Source organism: Larus michahellis, chromosome 5 (genome assembly GCF_964199755.1).
Source record: "Larus michahellis chromosome 5, bLarMic1.1, whole genome shotgun sequence".
Lineage (NCBI taxonomy): Eukaryota > Metazoa > Chordata > Aves > Charadriiformes > Laridae > Larus > Larus michahellis.
In genome coordinates, this window is record NC_133900.1 from 5,616,642 (window position 1) to 5,636,133 (window position 19,492).

Consider the following 19,492-nt stretch of genomic DNA (forward strand, 5'->3'; position numbering starts at 1 on the left):
TAAGACTCTCCAGAGAGCCGTCCTCAAAACCAACACACATCTTGACATATCTCCCACATTGATCGCAGTGTCTCCAGGAACCGCATTCAGCGAGCCAGGAGCTTTTCTCCCTACACTGTCCCTTGAGTTGTCCTCAAAACCAATATACATCGTGCTATATCTCCCACATGGAAAGTGCCAGGAGGGAAAAGTGGGGATTAGCTTAGACTTTCTCGGAACTGCTTCAAATCAACTAGATATCTTTGTGCTGTAAATCTCCCAGTAGCCAAACGCAAAAGCAGCAAACATCTCGCTGTATGTCCCACATTGAAAGTGCCAAGAGAGTAATATAGAGCTTGCTCTCCCTGTCTTTGAGTACCGTTTTCACTGTCCCGGTTACCTCTTTGCTAACATTCTCTTCAGAGCTGCAGTGAAACCAGGAACCACGTGGAGAAGGCACCCACACTGAAAGTGCCTGCAGGCAACATTGGGGCTTCTTCTCAGTGTCTCTGACATAGGGTTTCACTGTCCCGGGAAAGTCTCTGCTAACACCCTGCAGAGCGCTGTGCCCAATATACAGAAACGTCTTGCGGTATCTCCTACAGGGAAAGTGCCAGGAGGGAATTGTCGATCTTGTTCTCAGTGTCTCTGAGAATTGCTCTGATTCTCCGTGTGACCTCTTTGCTAAGACTCTCCAGAGAGCCGTCCTCAAAACCAACACACATCTTGACATATCTCCCACATTGATCGCAGTGTCTCCAGGAACCGCATTCAGCGAGCCAGGAGCTTTTCTCCCTACACTGTCCCTTGAGTTGTCCTCAAAACCAATATACATCGTGCTATATCTCCCACATGGAAAGTGCCAGGAGGGAAAAGTGGGGATTAGCTTAGACTTTCTCGGAACTGCTTCAAATCAACTAGATATCTTTGTGCTGTAAATCTCCCAATAGCCAAACGCAAAAGCAGCAAACATCTCGCTGTATGTCCCACATTGAAAGTGCCAAGAGAGTAATATAGAGCTTGCTCTCCCTGTCTTTGAGTACTGTTTTCACTGTCCCGGTTACCTCTTTGCTAACATTCTCTTCAGAGCTGCAGTGAAACCAGGAACCATGTGGAGAAGGCACCCACACTGAAAGTGCCTGCAGGCAACATTGGGGCTTCTTCTCAGTGTCTCTGACATAGGGTTTCACTGTCCCGGGAAAGTCTCTGCTAACACCCTGCAGAGCGCTGTGCCCAATATACAGAAACGTCTTGCGGTATCTCCTACAGGGAAAGTGCCAGGAGGGAATTGTCGACCTTGTTCTCAGTGTCTCTGAGAATTGCTCTGATTCTCCGTGTGACCTCTTTGCTAAGACTCTCCAGAGAGCCGTCCTCAAAACCAACACACATCTTGACATATCTCCCACATTGATCGCAGTGTCTCCAGGAACGGCATTCAGCGAGCCAGGAACTTTTCTCCCTACACTGTCCATTGAGTTGTCCTCAAAACCAATATACATCGTGCTATATCTCCCACATGGAAAATGCCAGGAGGGAAAAGTGGGGATTAGCTTAGACTTTCTCGGAACTGCTTCAAATCAACTAGATATCTTTGTGCTGTAAATCTCCCAATAGCCAAATGCAAAAGCAGCGAACATCTCGCTGTATGTCCCACATTGAAAGTGCCAAGCGAGTAATATAGAGCTTGCTCTCCCTGTCTTTGAGTACTGTTTTCACTGTCCCGGTTACCTCTTTGCTAACATTCTCTTCAGAGCTGCAGTGAAACCAGGAACCATGTGGAGAAGGCACCCACACTGAAAGTGCCTGCAGGCAACATTGGGGCTTCTTCTCAGTGTCTCTGACATAGGGTTTCACTGTCCCGGGAAAGTCTCTGCTAACACCCTGCAGAGCGCTGTGCCCAATATACAGAAACGTCTTGCGGTATCTCCTACAGGGAAAGTGCCAGGAGGGAATTGTCGATCTTGTTCTCAGTGTCTCTGAGAATTGCTCTGATTCTCCGTGTGACCTCTTTGCTAAGACTCTCCAGAGAGCCGTCCTCAAAACCAACACACATCTTGACATATCTCCCACATTGATCGCAGTGTCTCCAGGAACGGCATTCAGCGAGCCAGGAGCTTTTCTCCCTACACTGTCCATTGAGTTGTCCTCAAAACCAATATACATCGTGCTATATCTCCCACATGGAAAGTGCCAGGAGGGAAAAGTGGGGATTAGCTTAGACTTTCTCGGAACTGCTTCAAATCAACTAGATATCTTTGTGCTGTAAATCTCCCAATAGCCAAACGCAAAAGCAGCAAACATCTCGCTGTATGTCCCACATTGAAAGTGCCAAGAGAGTAATATAGAGCTTGCTCTCCCTGTCTTTGAGTACTGTTTTCACTGTCCCGGTTACCTCTTTGCTAACATTCTCTTCAGAGCTGCAGTGAAACCAGGAACCACGTGGAGAAGGCACCCACACTGAAAGTGCCTGCAGGCAACATTGGGGCTTCTTCTCAGTGTCTCTGACATAGGGTTTCACTGTCCCGGGAAAGTCTCTGCTAACACCCTGCAGAGCGCTGTGCCCAATATACAGAAACGTCTTGCGGTATCTCCTACAGGGAAAGTGCCAGGAGGGAATTGTCGATCTTGTTCTCAGTGTCTCTGAGAATTGCTCTGATTCTCCGTGTGACCTCTTTGCTAAGACTCTCCAGAGAGCCGTCCTCAAAACCAACACACATCTTGACATATCTCCCACATTGATCGCAGTGTCTCCAGGAACGGCATTCAGCGAGCCAGGAGCTTTTCTCCCTACACTGTCCCTTGAGTTGTCCTCAAAACCAATATACATCGTGCTATATCTCCCACATGGAAAATGCCAGGAGGGAAAAGTGGGGATTAGCTTAGACTTTCTCGGAACTGCTTCAAATCAACTAGATATCTTTGTGCTGTAAATCTCCCAATAGCCAAACGCAAAAGCAGCGAACATCTCGCTGTATGTCCCACATTGAAAGTGCCAAGAGAGTAATATAGAGCTTGCTCTCCCTGTCTTTGAGTACTGTTTTCACTGTCCCGGTTACCTCTTTGCTAACATTCTCTTCAGAGCTGCAGTGAAACCAGGAACCATGTGGAGAAGGCACCCACACTGAAAGTGCCTGCAGGCAACATTGGGGCTTCTTCTCAGTGTCTCTGACATAGGGTTTCACTGTCCCGGGAAAGTCTCTGCTAACACCCTGCAGAGCGCTGTGCCCAATATACAGAAACGTCTTGCGGTATCTCCTACAGGGAAAGTGCCAGGAGGGAATTGTCGACCTTGTTCTCAGTGTCTCTGAGAATTGCTCTGATTCTCCGTGTGACCTCTTTGCTAAGACTCTCCAGAGAGCCGTCCTCAAAACCAACACACATCTTGACATATCTCCCACATTGATCGCAGTGTCTCCAGGAACGGCATTCAGCGAGCCAGGAGCTTTTCTCCCTACACTGTCCCTTGAGTTGTCCTCAAAACCAATATACATCGTGCTATATCTCCCACATGGAAAGTGCCAGGAGGGAAAAGTGGGGATTAGCTTAGACTTTCTCGGAACTGCTTCAAATCAACTAGATATCTTTGTGCTGTAAATCTCCCAATAGCCAAACGCAAAAGCAGCAAACATCTCGCTGTATGTCCCACATTGAAAGTGCCAAGAGAGTAATATAGAGCTTGCTCTCCCTGTCTTTGAGTACCGTTTTCACTGTCCCGGTTACCTCTTTGCTAACATTCTCTTCAGAGCTGCAGTGAAACCAGGAACCACGTGGAGAAGGCACCCACACTGAAAGTGCCTGCAGGCAACATTGGGGCTTCTTCTCAGTGTCTCTGACATAGGGTTTCACTGTCCCGGGAAAGTCTCTGCTAACACCCTGCAGAGCGCTGTGCCCAATATACAGAAACGTCTTGCGGTATCTCCTACAGGGAAAGTGCCAGGAGGGAATTGTCGACCTTGTTCTCAGTGTCTCTGAGAATTGCTCTGATTCTCCGTGTGACCTCTTTGCTAAGACTCTCCAGAGAGCCGTCCTCAAAACCAACACACATCTTGACATATCTCCCACATTGATCGCAGTGTCTCCAGGAACGGCATTCAGCGAGCCAGGAACTTTTCTCCCTACACTGTCCCTTGAGTTGTCCTCAAAACCAATATACATCGTGCTATATCTCCCACATGGAAAATGCCAGGAGGGAAAAGTGGGGATTAGCTTAGACTTTCTCGGAACTGCTTCAAATCAACTAGATATCTTTGTGCTGTAAATCTCCCAATAGCCAAACGCAAAAGCAGCGAACATCTCGCTGTATGTCCCACATTGAAAGTGCCAAGAGAGTAATATAGAGCTTGCTCTCCCTGTCTTTGAGTACTGTTTTCACTGTCCCGGTTACCTCTTTGCTAACATTCTCTTCAGAGCTGCAGTGAAACCAGGAACCATGTGGAGAAGGCACCCACACTGAAAGTGCCTGCAGGCAACATTGGGGCTTCTTCTCAGTGTCTCTGACATAGGGTTTCACTGTCCCGGGAAAGTCTCTGCTAACACCCTGCAGAGCGCTGTGCCCAATATACAGAAACGTCTTGCGGTATCTCCTACAGGGAAAGTGCCAGGAGGGAATTGTCGACCTTGTTCTCAGTGTCTCTGAGAATTGCTCTGATTCTCCGTGTGACCTCTTTGCTAAGACTCTCCAGAGAGCCGTCCTCAAAACCAACACACATCTTGACATATCTCCCACATTGATCGCAGTGTCTCCAGGAACGGCATTCAGCGAGCCAGGAACTTTTCTCCCTACACTGTCCCTTGAGTTGTCCTCAAAACCAATATACATCGTGCTATATCTCCCACATGGAAAATGCCAGGAGGGAAAAGTGGGGATTAGCTTAGACTTTCTCGGAACTGCTTCAAATCAACTAGATATCTTTGTGCTGTAAATCTCCCAATAGCCAAATGCAAAAGCAGCGAACATCTCGCTGTATGTCCCACATTGAAAGTGCCAAGAGAGTAATATAGAGCTTGCTCTCCCTGTCTTTCAGTACTGTTTTCAGTGTCCTGGTTACCTCTTTGCTAACATTCTCTTCAGAGCTGCAGTGAAACCAGGAACCATGTGGAGAAGGCACCCACACTGAAAGTGCCTGCAGGCAACATTGGGGCTTCTTCTCAGTGTCTCTGACATAGGGTTTCACTGTCCCGGGAAAGTCTCTGCTAACACCCTGCAGAGCGCTGTGCCCAATATACAGAAACGTCTTGCGGTATCTCCTACAGGGAAAGTGCCAGGAGGGAATTGTCGACCTTGTTCTCAGTGTCTCTGAGAATTGCTCTGATTCTCCGTGTGACCTCTTTGCTAAGACTCTCCAGAGAGCCGTCCTCAAAACCAACACACATCTTGACATATCTCCCACATTGATCGCAGTGTCTCCAGGAACGGCATTCAGCGAGCCAGGAGCTTTTCTCCCTACACTGTCCCTTGAGTTGTCCTCAAAACCAATATACATCGTGCTATATCTCCCACATGGAAAGTGCCAGGAGGGAAAAGTGGGGATTAGCTTAGACTTTCTCGGAACTGCTTCAAATCAACTAGATATCTTTGTGCTGTAAATCTCCCAATAGCCAAACGCAAAAGCAGCAAACATCTCGCTGTATGTCCCACATTGAAAGTGCCAAGAGAGTAATATAGAGCTTGCTCTCCCTGTCTTTGAGTACCGTTTTCACTGTCCCGGTTACCTCTTTGCTAACATTCTCTTCAGAGCTGCAGTGAAACCAGGAACCATGTGGAGAAGGCACCCACACTGCAAGTGCCTGCAGGCAACATTGGGGCTTCTTCTCAGTGTCTCTGACATAGGGTTTCACTGTCCCGGGAAAGTCTCTGCTAACACCCTGCAGAGCGCTGTGCCCAATATACAGAAACGTCTTGCGGTATCTCCTACAGGGAAAGTGCCAGGAGGGAATTGTCGACCTTGTTCTCAGTGTCTCTGAGAATTGCTCTGATTCTCCGTGTGACCTCTTTGCTAAGACTCTCCAGAGAGCCGTCCTCAAAACCAACACACATCTTGACATATCTCCCACATTGATCGCAGTGTCTCCAGGAACGGCATTCAGCGAGCCAGGAACTTTTCTCCCTACACTGTCCCTTGAGTTGTCCTCAAAACCAATATACATCGTGCTATATCTCCCACATGGAAAATGCCAGGAGGGAAAAGTGGGGATTAGCTTAGACTTTCTCGGAACTGCTTCAAATCAACTAGATATCTTTGTGCTGTAAATCTCCCAATAGCCAAATGCAAAAGCAGCGAACATCTCGCTGTATGTCCCACATTGAAAGTGCCAAGAGAGTAATATAGAGCTTGCTCTCCCTGTCTTTCAGTACTGTTTTCAGTGTCCTGGTTACCTCTTTGCTAACATTCTCTTCAGAGCTGCAGTGAAACCAGGAACCATGTGGAGAAGGCACCCACACTGAAAGTGCCTGCAGGCAACATTGGGGCTTCTTCTCAGTGTCTCTGACATAGGGTTTCACTGTCCCGGGAAAGTCTCTGCTAACACCCTGCAGAGCGCTGTGCCCAATATACAGAAACGTCTTGCGGTATCTCCTACAGGGAAAGTGCCAGGAGGGAATTGTCGACCTTGTTCTCAGTGTCTCTGAGAATTGCTCTGATTCTCCGTGTGACCTCTTTGCTAAGACTCTCCAGAGAGCCGTCCTCAAAACCAACACACATCTTGACATATCTCCCACATTGATCGCAGTGTCTCCAGGAACGGCATTCAGCGAGCCAGGAGCTTTTCTCCCTACACTGTCCCTTGAGTTGTCCTCAAAACCAATATACATCGTGCTATATCTCCCACATGGAAAGTGCCAGGAGGGAAAAGTGGGGATTAGCTTAGACTTTCTCGGAACTGCTTCAAATCAACTAGATATCTTTGTGCTGTAAATCTCCCAATAGCCAAACGCAAAAGCAGCAAACATCTCGCTGTATGTCCCACATTGAAAGTGCCAAGAGAGTAATATAGAGCTTGCTCTCCCTGTCTTTGAGTACCGTTTTCACTGTCCCGGTTACCTCTTTGCTAACATTCTCTTCAGAGCTGCAGTGAAACCAGGAACCATGTGGAGAAGGCACCCACACTGAAAGTGCCTGCAGGCAACATTGGGGCTTCTTCTCAGTGTCTCTGACATAGGGTTTCACTGTCCCGGGAAAGTCTCTGCTAACACCCTGCAGAGCGCTGTGCCCAATATACAGAAACGTCTTGCGGTATCTCCTACAGGGAAAGTGCCAGGAGGGAATTGTCGATCTTGTTCTCAGTGTCTCTGAGAATTGCTCTGATTCTCTGTGTGACCTCTTTGCTAAGACTCTCCAGAGAGCCGTCCTCAAAACCAACACACATCTTGACATATCTCCCACATTGATCGCAGTGTCTCCAGGAACCGCATTCAGCGAGCCAGGAGCTTTTCTCCCTACACTGTCCCTTGAGTTGTCCTCAAAACCAATATACATCGTGCTATATCTCCCACATGGAAAGTGCCAGGAGGGAAAAGTGGGGATTAGCTTAGACTTTCTCGGAACTGCTTCAAATCAACTAGATATCTTTGTGCTGTAAATCTCCCAGTAGCCAAACGCAAAAGCAGCAAACATCTCGCTGTATGTCCCACATTGAAAGTGCCAAGAGAGTAATATAGAGCTTGCTCTCCCTGTCTTTGAGTACTGTTTTCACTGTCCCGGTTACCTCTTTGCTAACATTCTCTTCAGAGCTGCAGTGAAACCAGGAACCACGTGGAGAAGGCACCCACACTGAAAATGCCTGGAGGGAACATTGGGGCTTCTTCTCAGTGTCTCTGACATAGGGTTTCACTGTCCCGGGAAAGTCTCTGCTAACACCCTGCAGAGCGCTGTGCCCAATATACAGAAACGTCTTGCGGTATCTCCTACAGGGAAAGTGCCAGGAGGGAATTGTCGATCTTGTTCTCAGTGTCTCTGAGAATTGCTCTGATTCTCCGTGTGACCTCTTTGCTAAGACTCTCCAGAGAGCCGTCCTCAAAACCAACACACATCTTGACATATCTCCCACATTGATCGCAGTGTCTCCAGGAACGGCATTCAGCGAGCCAGGAACTTTTCTCCCTACACTGTCCATTGAGTTGTCCTCAAAACCAATATACATCGTGCTATATCTCCCACATGGAAAATGCCAGGAGGGAAAAGTGGGGATTAGCTTAGACTTTCTCGGAACTGCTTCAAATCAACTAGATATCTTTGTGCTGTAAATCTCCCAATAGCCAAATGCAAAAGCAGCGAACATCTCGCTGTATGTCCCACATTGAAAGTGCCAAGAGAGTAATATAGAGCTTGCTCTCCCTGTCTTTGAGTACTGTTTTCACTGTCCCGGTTACCTCTTTGCTAACATTCTCTTCAGAGCTGCAGTGAAACCAGGAACCATGTGGAGAAGGCACCCACACTGAAAGTGCCTGCAGGCAACATTGGGGCTTCTTCTCAGTGTCTCTGACATAGGGTTTCACTGTCCCGGGAAAGTCTCTGCTAACAGCCTGCAGAGCGCTGTGCCCAATATACAGAAACGTCTTGCGGTATCTCCTACAGGGAAAGTGCCAGGAGGGAATTGTCGATCTTGTTCTCAGTGTCTCTGAGAATTGCTCTGATTCTCCGTGTGACCTCTTTGCTAAGACTCTCCAGAGAGCCGTCCTCAAAACCAACACACATCTTGACATATCTCCCACATTGATCGCAGTGTCTCCAGGAACGGCATTCAGCGAGCCAGGAGCTTTTCTCCCTACACTGTCCCTTGAGTTGTCCTCAAAACCAATATACATCGTGCTATATCTCCCACATGGAAAGTGCCAGGAGGGAAAAGTGGGGATTAGCTTAGACTTTCTCGGAACTGCTTCAAATCAACTAGATATCTTTGTGCTGTAAATCTCCCAATAGCCAAACGCAAAAGCAGCAAACATCTCGCTGTATGTCCCACATTGAAAGTGCCAAGAGAGTAATATAGAGCTTGCTCTCCCTGTCTTTGAGTACTGTTTTCACTGTCCCGGTTACCTCTTTGCTAACATTCTCTTCAGAGCTGCAGTGAAACCAGGAACCACGTGGAGAAGGCACCCACACTGAAAGTGCCTGCAGGCAACATTGGGGCTTCTTCTCAGTGTCTCTGACATAGGGTTTCACTGTCCCGGGAAAGTCTCTGCTAACACCCTGCAGAGCGCTGTGCCCAATATACAGAAACGTCTTGCGGTATCTCCTACAGGGAAAGTGCCAGGAGGGAATTGTCGATCTTGTTCTCAGTGTCTCTGAGAATTGCTCTGATTCTCCGTGTGACCTCTTTGCTAAGACTCTCCAGAGAGCCGTCCTCAAAACCAACACACATCTTGACATATCTCCCACATTGATCGCAGTGTCTCCAGGAACGGCATTCAGCGAGCCAGGAGCTTTTCTCCCTACACTGTCCCTTGAGTTGTCCTCAAAACCAATATACATCGTGCTATATCTCCCACATGGAAAGTGCCAGGAGGGAAAAGTGGGGATTAGCTTAGACTTTCTCGGAACTGCTTCAAATCAACTAGATATCTTTGTGCTGTAAATCTCCCAATAGCCAAACGCAAAAGCAGCAAACATCTCGCTGTATGTCCCACATTGAAAGTGCCAAGAGAGTAATATAGAGCTTGCTCTCCCTGTCTTTGAGTACCGTTTTCACTGTCCCGGTTACCTCTTTGCTAACATTCTCTTCAGAGCTGCAGTGAAACCAGGAACCACGTGGAGAAGGCACCCACACTGAAAGTGCCTGCAGGCAACATTGGGGCTTCTTCTCAGTGTCTCTGACATAGGGTTTCACTGTCCCGGGAAAGTCTCTGCTAACACCCTGCAGAGCGCTGTGCCCAATATACAGAAACGTCTTGCGGTATCTCCTACAGGGAAAGTGCCAGGAGGGAATTGTCGACCTTGTTCTCAGTGTCTCTGAGAATTGCTCTGATTCTCCGTGTGACCTCTTTGCTAAGACTCTCCAGAGAGCCGTCCTCAAAACCAACACACATCTTGACATATCTCCCACATTGATCGCAGTGTCTCCAGGAACGGCATTCAGCGAGCCAGGAGCTTTTCTCCCTACACTGTCCCTTGAGTTGTCCTCAAAACCAATATACATCGTGCTATATCTCCCACATGGAAAATGCCAGGAGGGAAAAGTGGGGATTAGCTTAGACTTTCTCGGAACTGCTTCAAATCAACTAGATATCTTTGTGCTGTAAATCTCCCAATAGCCAAATGCAAAAGCAGCGAACATCTCGCTGTATGTCCCACATTGAAAGTGCCAAGAGAGTAATATAGAGCTTGCTCTCCCTGTCTTTGAGTACTGTTTTCACTGTCCCGGTTACCTCTTTGCTAACATTCTCTTCAGAGCTGCAGTGAAACCAGGAACCATGTGGAGAAGGCACCCACACTGAAAGTGCCTGCAGGCAACATTGGGGCTTCTTCTCAGTGTCTCTGACATAGGGTTTCACTGTCCCGGGAAAGTCTCTGCTAACACCCTGCAGAGCGCTGTGCCCAATATACAGAAACGTCTTGCGGTATCTCCTACAGGGAAAGTGCCAGGAGGGAATTGTCGATCTTGTTCTCAGTGTCTCTGAGAATTGCTCTGATTCTCCGTGTGACCTCTTTGCTAAGACTCTCCAGAGAGCCGTCCTCAAAACCAACACACATCTTGACATATCTCCCACATTGATCGCAGTGTCTCCAGGAACGGCATTCAGCGAGCCAGGAGCTTTTCTCCCTACACTGTCCCTTGAGTTGTCCTCAAAACCAATATACATCGTGCTATATCTCCCACATGGAAAGTGCCAGGAGGGAAAAGTGGGGATTAGCTTAGACTTTCTCGGAACTGCTTCAAATCAACTAGATATCTTTGTGCTGTAAATCTCCCAATAGCCAAACGCAAAAGCAGCAAACATCTCGCTGTATGTCCCACATTGAAAGTGCCAAGAGAGTAATATAGAGCTTGCTCTCCCTGTCTTTGAGTACTGTTTTCACTGTCCCGGTTACCTCTTTGCTAACATTCTCTTCAGAGCTGCAGTGAAACCAGGAACCACGTGGAGAAGGCACCCACACTGAAAGTGCCTGCAGGCAACATTGGGGCTTCTTCTCAGTGTCTCTGACATAGGGTTTCACTGTCCCGGGAAAGTCTCTGCTAACACCCTGCAGAGCGCTGTGCCCAATATACAGAAACGTCTTGCGGTATCTCCTACAGGGAAAGTGCCAGGAGGGAATTGTCGATCTTGTTCTCAGTGTCTCTGAGAATTGCTCTGATTCTCCGTGTGACCTCTTTGCTAAGACTCTCCAGAGAGCCGTCCTCAAAACCAACACACATCTTGACATATCTCCCACATTGATCGCAGTGTCTCCAGGAACCGCATTCAGCGAGCCAGGAGCTTTTCTCCCTACACTGTCCCTTGAGTTGTCCTCAAAACCAATATACATCGTGCTATATCTCCCACATGGAAAATGCCAGGAGGGAAAAGTGGGGATTAGCTTAGACTTTCTCGGAACTGCTTCAAATCAACTAGATATCTTTGTGCTGTAAATCTCCCAATAGCCAAACGCAAAAGCAGCAAACATCTCGCTGTATGTCCCACATTGAAAGTGCCAAGAGAGTAATATAGAGCTTGCTCTCCCTGTCTTTGAGTACTGTTTTCACTGTCCCGGTTACCTCTTTGCTAACATTCTCTTCAGAGCTGCAGTGAAACCAGGAACCATGTGGAGAAGGCACCCACACTGAAAGTGCCTGCAGGCAACATTGGGGCTTCTTCTCAGTGTCTCTGACATAGGGTTTCACTGTCCCGGGAAAGTCTCTGCTAACACCCTGCAGAGCGCTGTGCCCAATATACAGAAACGTCTTGCGGTATCTCCTACAGGGAAAGTGCCAGGAGGGAATTGTCGACCTTGTTCTCAGTGTCTCTGAGAATTGCTCTGATTCTCCGTGTGACCTCTTTGCTAAGACTCTCCAGAGAGCCGTCCTCAAAACCAACACACATCTTGACATATCTCCCACATTGATCGCAGGGTCTCCAGGAACGGCGTTCAGTGAGCCAGGAGCTTTTCTCCATACACTGCCCATTGAGTTGTCCTCAAAACCAATATACATCGTGCTATATCTCCCACATGGAAAGTGCCAGGAGGGAAAAGTGGGGATTAGCTTAGACTTTCTCGGAACTGCTTCAAATCAACTAGATATCTTTGTGCTGTAAATCTCCCAATAGCCAAACGCAAAAGCAGCAAACATCTCGCTGTATGTCCCACATTGAAAGTGCCAAGAGAGTAATATAGAGCTTGCTCTCCCTGTCTTTGAGTACCGTTTTCACTGTCCCGGTTACCTCTTTGCTAACATTCTCTTCAGAGCTGCAGTGAAACCAGGAACCACGTGGAGAAGGCACCCACACTGAAAATGCCTGGAGGGAACATTGGGGCTTCTTCTCAGTGTCTCTGACATAGGGTTTCACTGTCCCGGGAAAGTCTCTGCTAACAGCCTGCAGAGCGCTGTGCCCAATATACAGAAACGTCTTGCGGTATCTCCTACAGGGAAAGTGCCAGGAGGGAATTGTCGATCTTGTTCTCAGTGTCTCTGAGAATTGCTCTGATTCTCCGTGTGACCTCTTTGCTAAGACTCTCCAGAGAGCCGTCCTCAAAACCAACACACATCTTGACATATCTCCCACATTGATCGCAGTGTCTCCAGGAACGGCATTCAGCGAGCCAGGAGCTTTTCTCCCTACACTGTCCCTTGAGTTGTCCTCAAAACCAATATACATCGTGCTATATCTCCCACATGGAAAGTGCCAGGAGGGAAAAGTGGGGATTAGCTTAGACTTTCTCGGAACTGCTTCAAATCAACTAGATATCTTTGTGCTGTAAATCTCCCAATAGCCAAACGCAAAAGCAGCAAACATCTCGCTGTATGTCCCACATTGAAAGTGCCAAGAGAGTAATATAGAGCTTGCTCTCCCTGTCTTTGAGTACTGTTTTCACTGTCCCGGTTACCTCTTTGCTAACATTCTCTTCAGAGCTGCAGTGAAACCAGGAACCACGTGGAGAAGGCACCCACACTGAAAGTGCCTGCAGGCAACATTGGGGCTTCTTCTCAGTGTCTCTGACATAGGGTTTCACTGTCCCGGGAAAGTCTCTGCTAACACCCTGCAGAGCGCTGTGCCCAATATACAGAAACGTCTTGCGGTATCTCCTACAGGGAAAGTGCCAGGAGGGAATTGTCGACCTTGTTCTCAGTGTCTCTGAGAATTGCTCTGATTCTCCGTGTGACCTCTTTGCTAAGACTCTCCAGAGAGCCGTCCTCAAAACCAACACACATCTTGACATATCTCCCACATTGATCGCAGTGTCTCCAGGAACGGCATTCAGCGAGCCAGGAACTTTTCTCCCTACACTGTCCCTTGAGTTGTCCTCAAAACCAATATACATCGTGCTATATCTCCCACATGGAAAATGCCAGGAGGGAAAAGTGGGGATTAGCTTAGACTTTCTCGGAACTGCTTCAAATCAACTAGATATCTTTGTGCTGTAAATCTCCCAATAGCCAAACGCAAAAGCAGCGAACATCTCGCTGTATGTCCCACATTGAAAGTGCCAAGAGAGTAATATAGAGCTTGCTCTCCCTGTCTTTGAGTACTGTTTTCACTGTCCCGGTTACCTCTTTGCTAACATTCTCTTCAGAGCTGCAGTGAAACCAGGAACCATGTGGAGAAGGCACCCACACTGAAAGTGCCTGCAGGCAACATTGGGGCTTCTTCTCAGTGTCTCTGACATAGGGTTTCACTGTCCCGGGAAAGTCTCTGCTAACACCCTGCAGAGCGCTGTGCCCAATATACAGAAACGTCTTGCGGTATCTCCTACAGGGAAAGTGCCAGGAGGGAATTGTCGACCTTGTTCTCAGTGTCTCTGAGAATTGCTCTGATTCTCCGTGTGACCTCTTTGCTAAGACTCTCCAGAGAGCCGTCCTCAAAACCAACACACATCTTGACATATCTCCCACATTGATCGCAGTGTCTCCAGGAACGGCATTCAGCGAGCCAGGAACTTTTCTCCCTACACTGTCCCTTGAGTTGTCCTCAAAACCAATATACATCGTGCTATATCTCCCACATGGAAAATGCCAGGAGGGAAAAGTGGGGATTAGCTTAGACTTTCTCGGAACTGCTTCAAATCAACTAGATATCTTTGTGCTGTAAATCTCCCAATAGCCAAATGCAAAAGCAGCGAACATCTCGCTGTATGTCCCACATTGAAAGTGCCAAGAGAGTAATATAGAGCTTGCTCTCCCTGTCTTTCAGTACTGTTTTCAGTGTCCTGGTTACCTCTTTGCTAACATTCTCTTCAGAGCTGCAGTGAAACCAGGAACCATGTGGAGAAGGCACCCACACTGCAAGTGCCTGCAGGCAACATTGGGGCTTCTTCTCAGTGTCTCTGACATAGGGTTTCACTGTCCCGGGAAAGTCTCTGCTAACACCCTGCAGAGCGCTGTGCCCAATATACAGAAACGTCTTGCGGTATCTCCTACAGGGAAAGTGCCAGGAGGGAATTGTCGACCTTGTTCTCAGTGTCTCTGAGAATTGCTCTGATTCTCCGTGTGACCTCTTTGCTAAGACTCTCCAGAGAGCCGTCCTCAAAACCAACACACATCTTGACATATCTCCCACATTGATCGCAGTGTCTCCAGGAACGGCATTCAGCGAGCCAGGAGCTTTTCTCCCTACACTGTCCCTTGAGTTGTCCTCAAAACCAATATACATCGTGCTATATCTCCCACATGGAAAGTGCCAGGAGGGAAAAGTGGGGATTAGCTTAGACTTTCTCGGAACTGCTTCAAATCAACTAGATATCTTTGTGCTGTAAATCTCCCAATAGCCAAACGCAAAAGCAGCAAACATCTCGCTGTATGTCCCACATTGAAAGTGCCAAGAGAGTAATATAGAGCTTGCTCTCCCTGTCTTTGAGTACCGTTTTCACTGTCCCGGTTACCTCTTTGCTAACATTCTCTTCAGAGCTGCAGTGAAACCAGGAACCATGTGGAGAAGGCACCCACACTGAAAGTGCCTGCAGGCAACATTGGGGCTTCTTCTCAGTGTCTCTGACATAGGGTTTCACTGTCCCGGGAAAGTCTCTGCTAACACCCTGCAGAGCGCTGTGCCCAATATACAGAAACGTCTTGCGGTATCTCCTACAGGGAAAGTGCCAGGAGGGAATTGTCGACCTTGTTCTCAGTGTCTCTGAGAATTGCTCTGATTCTCCGTGTGACCTCTTTGCTAAGACTCTCCAGAGAGCCGTCCTCAAAACCAACACACATCTTGACATATCTCCCACATTGATCGCAGTGTCTCCAGGAACGGCATTCAGCGAGCCAGGAACTTTTCTCCCTACACTGTCCCTTGAGTTGTCCTCAAAACCAATATACATCGTGCTATATCTCCCACATGGAAAATGCCAGGAGGGAAAAGTGGGGATTAGCTTAGACTTTCTCGGAACTGCTTCAAATCAACTAGATATCTTTGTGCTGTAAATCTCCCAATAGCCAAACGCAAAAGCAGCAAACATCTCGCTGTATGTCCCACATTGAAAGTGCCAAGAGAGTAATATAGAGCTTGCTCTCCCTGTCTTTGAGTACTGTTTTCACTGTCCCGGTTACCTCTTTGCTAACATTCTCTTCAGAGCTGCAGTGAAACCAGGAACCATGTGGAGAAGGCACCCACACTGAAAGTGCCTGCAGGCAACATTGGGGCTTCTTCTCAGTGTCTCTGACATAGGGTTTCACTGTCCCGGGAAAGTCTCTGCTAACACCCTGCAGAGCGCTGTGCCCAATATACAGAAACGTCTTGCGGTATCTCCTACAGGGAAAGTGCCAGGAGGGAATTGTCGACCTTGTTCTCAGTGTCTCTGAGAATTGCTCTGATTCTCCGTGTGACCTCTTTGCTAAGACTCTCCAGAGAGCCGTCCTCAAAACCAACACACATCTTGACATATCTCCCACATTGATCGCAGGGTCTCCAGGAACGGCGTTCAGTGAGCCAGGAGCTTTTCTCCATACACTGCCCATTGAGTTGTCCTCAAAACCAATATACATCGTGCTATATCTCCCACATGGAAAGTGCCAGGAGGGAAAAGTGGGGATTAGCTTAGACTTTCTCGGAACTGCTTCAAATCAACTAGATATCTTTGTGCTGTAAATCTCCCAATAGCCAAACGCAAAAGCAGCAAACATCTCGCTGTATGTCCCACATTGAAAGTGCCAAGAGAGTAATATAGAGCTTGCTCTCCCTGTCTTTGAGTACCGTTTTCACTGTCCCGGTTACCTCTTTGCTAACATTCTCTTCAGAGCTGCAGTGAAACCAGGAACCACGTGGAGAAGGCACCCACACTGAAAATGCCTGGAGGGAACATTGGGGCTTCTTCTCAGTGTCTCTGACATAGGGTTTCACTGTCCCGGGAAAGTCTCTGCTAACAGCCTGCAGAGCGCTGTGCCCAATATACAGAAACGTCTTGCGGTATCTCCTACAGGGAAAGTGCCAGGAGGGAATTGTCGATCTTGTTCTCAGTGTCTCTGAGAATTGCTCTGATTCTCCGTGTGACCTCTTTGCTAAGACTCTCCAGAGAGCCGTCCTCAAAACCAACACACATCTTGACATATCTCCCACATTGATCGCAGTGTCTCCAGGAACGGCATTCAGCGAGCCAGGAGCTTTTCTCCCTACACTGTCCCTTGAGTTGTCCTCAAAACCAATATACATCGTGCTATATCTCCCACATGGAAAGTGCCAGGAGGGAAAAGTGGGGATTAGCTTAGACTTTCTCGGAACTGCTTCAAATCAACTAGATATCTTTGTGCTGTAAATCTCCCAGTAGCCAAACGCAAAAGCAGCAAACATCTCGCTGTATGTCCCACATTGAAAGTGCCAAGAGAGTAATATAGAGCTTGCTCTCCCTGTCTTTGAGTACTGTTTTCACTGTCCCGGTTACCTCTTTGCTAACATTCTCTTCAGAGCTGCAGTGAAACCAGGAACCACGTGGAGAAGGCACCCACACTGAAAGTGCCTGCAGGCAACATTGGGGCTTCTTCTCAGTGTCTCTGACATAGGGTTTCACTGTCCCGGGAAAGTCTCTGCTAACACCCTGCAGAGCGCTGTGCCCGATATACAGAAACGTCTTGCGGTATCTCCTACAGGGAAAGTGCCAGGAGGGAATTGTCGACCTTGTTCTCAGTGTCTCTGAGAATTGCTCTGATTCTCCGTGTGACCTCTTTGCTAAGACTCTCCAGAGAGCCGTCCTCAAAACCAACACACATCTTGACATATCTCCCACATTGATCGCAGTGTCTCCAGGAACGGCATTCAGCGAGCCAGGAACTTTTCTCCCTACACTGTCCCTTGAGTTGTCCTCAAAACCAATATACATCGTGCTATATCTCCCACATGGAAAATGCCAGGAGGGAAAAGTGGGGATTAGCTTAGACTTTCTCGGAACTGCTTCAAATCAACTAGATATCTTTGTGCTGTAAATCTCCCAATAGCCAAACGCAAAAGCAGCGAACATCTCGCTGTATGTCCCACATTGAAAGTGCCAAGAGAGTAATATAGAGCTTGCTCTCCCTGTCTTTGAGTACTGTTTTCACTGTCCCGGTTACCTCTTTGCTAACATTCTCTTCAGAGCTGCAGTGAAACCAGGAACCATGTGGAGAAGGCACCCACACTGAAAGTGCCTGCAGGCAACATTGGGGCTTCTTCTCAGTGTCTCTGACATAGGGTTTCACTGTCCCGGGAAAGTCTCTGCTAACAGCCTGCAGAGCGCTGTGCCCAATATACAGAAACGTCTTGCGGTATCTCCTACAGGGAAAGTGCCAGGAGGGAATTGTCGACCTTGTTCTCAGTGTCTCTGAGAATTGCTCTGATTCTCCGTGTGACCTCTTTGCTAAGACTCTCCAGAGAGCCGTCCTCAAAACCAACACACATCTTGACATATCTCCCACATTGATCGCAGTGTCTCCAGGAACGGCATTCAGCGAGCCAGGAACTTTTCTCCCTACACTGTCCCTTGAGTTGTCCTCAAAACCAATATACATCGTGCTATATCTCCCACATGGAAAATGCCAGGAGGGAAAAGTGGGGATTAGCTTAGACTTTCTCGGAACTGCTTCAAATCAACTAGATATCTTTGTGCTGTAAATCTCCCAATAGCCAAATGCAAAAGCAGCGAACATCTCGCTGTATGTCCCACATTGAAAGTGCCAAGAGAGTAATATAGAGCTTGCTCTCCCTGTCTTTCAGTACTGTTTTCAGTGTCCTGGTTACCTCTTTGCTAACATTCTCTTCAGAGCTGCAGTGAAACCAGGAACCATGTGGAGAAGGCACCCACACTGCAAGTGCCTGCAGGCAACATTGGGGCTTCTTCTCAGTGTCTCTGACATAGGGTTTCACTGTCCCGGGAAAGTCTCTGCTAACACCCTGCAGAGCGCTGTGCCCAATATACAGAAACGTCTTGCGGTATCTCCTACAGGGAAAGTGCCAGGAGGGAATTGTCGACCTTGTTCTCAGTGTCTCTGAGAATTGCTCTGATTCTCCGTGTGACCTCTTTGCTAAGACTCTCCAGAGAGCCGTCCTCAAAACCAACACACATCTTGACATATCTCCCACATTGATCGCAGTGTCTCCAGGAACGGCATTCAGCGAGCCAGGAACTTTTCTCCCTACACTGTCCCTTGAGTTGTCCTCAAAACCAATATACATCGTGCTATATCTCCCACATGGAAAATGCCAGGAGGGAAAAGTGGGGATTAGCTTAGACTTTCTCGGAACTGCTTCAAATCAACTAGATATCTTTGTGCTGTAAATCTCCCAATAGCCAAACGCAAAAGCAGCGAACATCTCGCTGTATGTCCCACATTGAAAGTGCCAAGAGAGTAATATAGAGCTTGCTCTCCCTGTCTTTCAGTACTGTTTTCAGTGTCCTGGTTACCTCTTTGCTAACATTCTCTTCAGAGCTGCAGTGAAACCAGGAACCATGTGGAGAAGGCACCCACACTGCAAGTGCCTGCAGGCAACATTGGGGCTTCTTCTCAGTGTCTCTGACATAGGGTTTCACTGTCCCGGGAAAGTCTCTGCTAACACCCTGCAGAGCGCTGTGCCCAATATACAGAAACGTCTTGCGGTATCTCCTACAGGGAAAGTGCCAGGAGGGAATTGTCGACCTTGTTCTCAGTGTCTCTGAGAATTGCTCTGATTCTCTGTGTGACCTCTTTGCTAAGACTCTCCAGAGAGCCGTCCTCAAAACCAACACACATCTTGACATATCTCCCACATTGATCGCAGTGTCTCCAGGAACGGCATTCAGCGAGCCAGGAGCTTTTCTCCCTACACTGTCCCTTGAGTTGTCCTCAAAACCAATATACATCGTGCTATATCTCCCACATGGAAAGTGCCAGGAGGGAAAAGTGGGGATTAGCTTAGACTTTCTCGGAACTGCTTCAAATCAACTAG